The 6934-nt window shown below is 44.4% G+C and overlaps 1 pseudogene; it reads left to right on the forward strand.

The window, feature by feature from the left end:
• Positions 1-96, forward strand: LOC120364770 (U6 spliceosomal RNA; annotated as a pseudogene).
• The last annotated feature ends 6838 nt before the right edge of the window (positions 97-6934 follow it).

Below are 6934 nucleotides of genomic sequence, written 5' to 3' on the forward strand. Positions count from 1 at the left end.
CTAATCAAGATCAGAAAGACTGACCTTGTACAGAGAAGATTAGCATGGCCCCTGTGCAAGGAAGACATGCAAATTCGTGAAGTGTTCCATATTTTTTAAACATTTTTTAAATTTTTCATTAAAGTATATAAAAATAAAAAAAAAGACTGATCTTGATTGGGTCTCCTAGACTTAAGCGGTCCTCCTGCCTTGGCATCCCAAAGTGCTAGGATTATAGGTGTGAGCCACCACACCCAGCCAATTTCTTTAATATACATGAATATTTAGTATTTGTAGAATTATTTCATTTTTCTTGAGGCAATGGAATATTTCTATTCCAGCTGCTATAACAAAATACCTTAGATTAGGTAATTAATAAACAACAAATTTATTACTTGCTTTCCAGAGGCTGGGAAGTCCAAGTCAAGCTGCCAGCAGGTTCAGTGTCTGGTGAGGGCTTGTTCTCTGCTTAAAATATGGTGCCTTTTTTTTTTTTTTTTTTTCAAAATGGAGTCTTGCTGTGTTGCCCTGGCTGAAGTGTAGTGGCATGATCTCCACTCACTGCAACTTTTGCCTCCCAGGTTCAAGCAACTCTCCCTGCCTCAGCCTCCCGAGTAGCTGGGATTACAGGCACCCACCACTACGGCCAGCTGATGTTTGTATTTTTTAGCAGAGATAGAGTTTTGCCGTGTTGGCCAGGCTGGTCTTGAACTCCTGACCTCAGCTGATCTTCACCCCCACCGCCACCTCGGCCTCCCAAAGTGCTGGGATTACAGGCATGAGCCACTGTGGCTGGCCAATATGGTGCCTTCTTAGTGTGTGTTCACAAGGCAGAAGGGGCAAAAGTCTCCTCTATTAATATAAGGGCACTAATTGCACTCTCATGACCTAATAGCCTTCCACTTCTGATTACCATCACCTTGGGGTTTAGGTTTCAGCATAGCACTAGGTTTTCAAATTTATTGGTATTCAGGACGGTTCTTATATGTTTTTATTATCTTCAGCTGGGCATGGTGGATCACACCTGTAATTGCAGCACTTTGACAGGCCAAGGTGGGAGGATCACTCGAGGCCAGGAGTTGGAGACAAGCCTGGGCAACATAGTGGAGCCAGCTCTATAAAAACAATTGAGAATAATTAGCTGGGTGTGATGGTGCACACCTGTGGCCCCAGCTACTCAGGAGGCTGAAATGGGAAAATCACTTGGGCCCAGGAGGCCAAGGCTGCAGTGAGCTGATTATGCGACTCTGAGCCTAGGTGACAGAGTAAGATCTTGTTTCAAAAAAATTTTAAAAAATCTGGGCCGGGTGCAGTGGCTTACACCTGTAATCCCAGCACTTTGGGAGGCCAAGGCGGGGGATCACGAGGTCAGGAGTTCAAGACCAGCCTGGCCCACATGGTGAAACCCCATCTCTTAAAAAACACACAAAAATTAGCTGGGTGTAGGGTGCGTGCCTGTAGTTCCAGCTACTTGGGAGGCTGAGGCAGGAGTATGGCTTGAAGCTAGGAAGAGGAAGTTGCAGTGAGCAGATTGCACACCGTACTCCAGCCTAGGTGACAGAGTTAGACTCAGTCTCAAAAAAAAAAAAAAAAAAAAAAAAAAAAAAAATCTGGCTAGACCTGGTGGCTCACGCCGATAATCCCAGCATTTTGAGAGGTCAAGGAGGGCAGATTACCTGAGGTCAGGAGTTCAAGACCAACCTGGCCAACATGGTGAAACCTCATATCTACCAAAAATACAAAAGTTTGCCAGGTGAGGTGACAGGCACCTGTAATCCCAGACACTTGAGAGGTTGAGGAACGAGAATCACTTGAACCTGGGAGGTGGAGGTTTCAGTGAGCCAAGATCGCGTCACTGCACTCCAGCCTGGGCGACAGCGAGATTTCATCACACACACACATACATACACACACACACACACCCCCAGAAACACCCCAAAAACAACAACAACAACAACAAAAAATCTGCTATATCTGTGGTTACATTTCCCTTTTCATTCGTTAGAGTATTGTACTTTCTCTTTTTATTGTCAGATTTATAGTGGCTCATGGCTATAATCCCAGCACACTGGGAGGCCGAGGCAAAAGGGCCTTTATTTATTTATTTATTTTTTGAGACGGAGTTTCGCTCTTGTTACCCAGGCTGGAGTGCAATGGCACGATCTCGGCTCACCGCAACCTCCGCCTCCTGGCTTCAGGCAATTCTCCTGCCTCAGCCTCCTGAGTAGCTGGGATTACAGGCACACACCACCATGCCCAGCTAATTTTTTGTATTTTTAGTAGAGACGGGGTTTCACCATGTTGGCCAGGATGGTCTCGATCTCTTGACCTTGTGATCCACCCGCCTCGGCCTCCCAAAGTGCTGGGATTACAGGCTTGAGCCACCGCGCCCGGCAAAAGGGCCTTTAAAAAACAGTTTGGCTTTCAAAAAAGAAATGCTGTCTGAAACATGTGAGTCCTTTCAAATGCTCAGGCCCATGGCAGGGCATAGTGCCTCATACCTGCAATGCCAGTGCTTTGGGAAGCTTAGGTGAGAGGATCACTTGAAACCAGGAGTTCAAGACCAGCCTGGGCAACATAGTGACTTCCATCTCTAGAAAAAAAAAATTTTTTTTCAGGACAAAGTCTCACTCTGTCGCCCAGGCTAGAGTACAGTGGCTCCATCTCAGCTCACTGCAACCTCTGCCTCCTGGGTTCAAGCAATTCTTATGCTTCAGCCTCCAGAGTAGATGGGATTACAGGCACCTGCCATTATGCCTGGCACATTTTTGTATTTTTAGTAGAGATGGGGTTTCACGATGTTGGCCAGGCTGGTCTCAAACTCCCGACCTCAAGTGATCCACCCGCCTTGGCCTTCCAAAGTGTTGGGATTATAGGTGTGAGCCACCGTGCCCAGCCTCCGGTTGACAGTTTTTATTTACCACTCATGATCTACATAGACTTGTAGCTAAATTTCACAGTTTCACTTTTGTTTTAATTAATAAATTAGACATTGGCTAGGTGTAGTGGCTCACATGATTTTTTAATTTTTTTTTTTTTTTTTTTTGAGATGGAGTTTCACTCTTGTTGCCCAGGCTGGGGTGCAATGATGCAATCTCTGCTCACTGCAAGCTCCGCCTCCCAGGTTTAACCGATTCTCGGGCCTCAGCTTCCCGAGTAGCTGGGATTACAGGTGCCCACCATCAAGCCCAGCTAATTTTTTTTTACTTTTTGTAGAGATGGGTTTTCAGCATGTTGGCCAGGCTGGTTTCAAACTCCTGACCTCAGGTGGTCCACCCACCTCGGCCTCCCAAAGTGCTGGGATTACAGACATGAGCCACTGTGCCTGGCTGTGGCTCACACCTATAATCCCAAAACTTTGGGAGGCCAAGGCGGGAGAATCACTGGAGCTCAGGAGTTCAAGGCCAGTGGGCAACATAATGAGATCCCTATCTCTATAAAAAAAAAAAAATTCAAAATTAGCTCGGCATGGTGGCGCATACCTGTAGTCCTGGCTGCTCAGGAGGCTGAGGTGGGAGGATTGCTTGAGTTTGAGAGGTCGTGGTTGCAGTGAGCCATGATCATGCTACTGCACTCTAGCCTGGGTGAAACAGAGCAAGAACCTGTCTCTATTCATAAATAAATATTATTGTTATTGCTTTAAATCAACTTTGTTTATTTGGATTTAACTATGTTTGCTATGTTTTTAGTTTATCATTCCCTTTTACAACCTGAACTGTCTTCTAGGATAATTTTCCTTCCTTTTGAAACACTTTGCTTAGAAGGTCTTTGAGCAGCTTTCCTGCTATGAAACAAAGTTTTTTATCCCCTCCAAATAGATTTATTCCACATTCATTTTTTTGTTTGTTTGTTTGTTTTTTTTGAAATAGAGTCTCACTCTTGTTGCCCAGGCTGGAGTGCAATGACACGATCTCGGCTCACTGCAACCTCTGCCTTCCGGGTTCAAGTGATTCTCCTGCCTCAGCCTCCTGCATATCTGGGATTACAGGCGCCTGCCACTATGCCCAGCTAATTTTTTATATTTTTAATAGAAACGGGGTTTCACCATGTTGGCCAGGCTGTTCTTGAACTCCTGACCTTGTGATTTGCCCGCCTCGGCCTCCAATAGTGCTGGGATTAAAGGCATGACTCATCGTGCCTGGCCCATCCACTCTCATTCTTGAAAGATAATTTTGATAAGTACACAACTCTGGATGGTTATTTTCTGTCAGTATTTTACAGACATACTTCCCTTGTCTTATGGCTTCTTTTGCTGTGTTGAGAAGTTTGCTGTTATTCTGTTATTTATTGGAAACCTGTCCTTTTTTTCCCGCTGATTTTAAGGTATCCTGTTTGTCTTTAGCATTCTAGAGTTTGTCTAGGTATGGATTTCTTTCTATTTCACTTTCTTGGACGAATTATGTTCCCCGGATTGATGTTTTTCATCAGCTCTGAAAAATTCACATCCAATGTCTCTTAATATAGTTCTCCATGACTTCCATTTTGTTTTCTGGGACTTATTAATATAATGACGAGATAGGCCATAGGAAAAACATATTTGCAACACATAGATCTGAGAAGGTACTTGTATCCAGAATATACAAAGAACTTTGGCAAGTAACACTGGTATAAAAAAAACAAAAAGGGGCCAGGTATGGTGGCTCACACCTGTAAGTCCAGCACTTTGGGAGTTTGAGGCGGGAGGTTGGGAGTTGAGACCAGCCTGACCAACATGGAGAAATTCCATCTCTACTAAAAATACAAAATTAGCCGGGCATGGTGGCATATGCCTGTAATCCCAGCTATTCTGGAGGCTGAGGCAGGAGAATCGCTTGAACCCTGGAGGTGGAGGTTGTGGTGAGCTGGGATCATGTCATTGCATTCCAGCCTGGGCAACAAGACCAGAGAACTCCATCACACACACACACACACACACACAAACCTCATAGAAATCAATGATAAGACAAACTCCCCAAAATACCCAAAAGAATAAAGAGAAGCTACACAAAAGAAAATTGTATAGGCCAGGCACCGTGGCTCACGCTTGTAATTCCGGCACCTTGGGAGGCTGAGGCAGGTGGATCACCTGAGGTCAGGAGTTTGAGACCAGCCTGGCCAACTTGGAGAAACCTGATCTCTACTAAAAAAAAAAAAAAAAAAAAAATAATAATAATAATAATAATAATACAAAAATGGACACAGAGAGGGGAGCACTACACATTGGGGTCTGTTGGGGGGAAATAGGGGAGGGACAGTCGGGGGTGGGGAGTTGGGGAGAGATAGCATGGGGAGAAATGCCAGATATAGATGAAGGGGAGGAAGGCAGCGAATCACGCTGCCACGTGTGTACCTATGCAACGATCTTGCATATTCTTCAAATGTACCCCAAAACCTAAAATATAATTTAAAAAAAGAGAGAGAAAAGCAAGGGACAGAATAGTGTGTTTGGAATGGTGCCATTTGCAGGCTTGAGAGAGAAGGCACAAACATGGCAGGGTGGAGGGAGATGTTCTCACTATACATGCCATGTACCCATTACCTCTTGACTTCTAAAATATATGCATAGTAACAATATTTTATCCTTTTCTGTATTTCCAAAATGTCCTCAAATGAGCATGTACTTCTTATAATAGTTTAAAGAGAACCTCAAAAATAAAGGACCTTTAATTTCCAAAATAAAAAATAAATAAAAATAAAAATAATTTTAGAGTATTTCCTAAAAGAATAATAATAATACAAAAAAAATTAGTTGGGCGTTGTGGTGGTTGCCTGTAATCCCAGCTACTTGGGAGGCTGAGGCAAAAAGAATCACTTGAACCCGGGAGTCAGAGGTTGCAGTGAGCCTAGATCACACCATTGCACTCCAGCCTGGGCAACAGAGCAGGATTCCGTCTTAAAAAGCAAAAAGGCCGGGCGTGGTAGCTCGCACCTGTGATTCCAGCACTTTGGAAGGCCGAGGCGGGAGGATCACGAGGTCAAGAAATTGAGACCATCCTGGCCAAAAATGGTGAAATCCTGTCTCTACTAAAAAAAATTAGCTGGATGTGGTGGCACACACCTGTAATCCCAGCTACTTGGGAGGCTGAGGCAGGAAAATCGCTTGAACCCAAGAGGCGGAGGTTTTGCAGTGAGCCAAGATCTCGCCACTGCACTCCAGCTTGGGTGACAGAGTGAGACTCTGTCTCCAAAATAAATAAATAGTAAATAAACATGAAAAGATATTCATCAATTGTCATCAAGGAACTGCAAATTAAAATATAACAGAATAATAGAAAACACACATAGGCGGATGCGGTGGCTCACGCCTGTAATCCTAACAGTTTGGGAGGCCAAGGCAGGTGGATCACTTGAAGTCAAGAGTTTGAGACCAGCCTGGGCAATATGGTGAAATCCTGTCTTTACTAAACATACAAAAATTAGCCAGATGTGGTGGTGGGTTCCTGTAATCTCAGTTACTCAGGAGGCTGAGGCAGGAGAATCACTTAAACCTGGAAGGTGGAGGTTGCAGTGAGCTGAGATTGCACCACAGCTAGACTTTGTTTCAAATAAATAAATAAATAAAATAATACACAAGTAATAGAATAAAAAAGACTAAACACCAGATGATGAAGAGGATGTGGCGTGACTGGAACCCTTGCTGTTGAGAGCATCAAATGGCACAAACACTTTGGAGAACGTCAAGCCCTATAAAGTTAAGTCTACCTTTTCCCACGGCTCAGCAATTTTACTTTTTTTTTGCAAACGGAGTCTCGCTGTTGCCCAGGCTGGAGTGCAGTGGCGCAATCCTGGCTCACTGCAACCTTGGCCTCCCATGTTTAAGCAATTCTTGTGCCTCAGCCTCCCAAGTAGCTGGGACCACAGGTGCACACCACCATGCCCAGCAAATTTGTTTGTTTGTTTGTTTGTTTGTTTGTTTTTTTGAGACAGAGTCTCACTCTTTCGCCAGGCGTCAGGCTGGAGTGCAGTGGCACAATCT

Source organism: Saimiri boliviensis, chromosome 6 (assembly GCF_048565385.1).
Source record: "Saimiri boliviensis isolate mSaiBol1 chromosome 6, mSaiBol1.pri, whole genome shotgun sequence".
NCBI lineage: Eukaryota > Metazoa > Chordata > Mammalia > Primates > Cebidae > Saimiri > Saimiri boliviensis.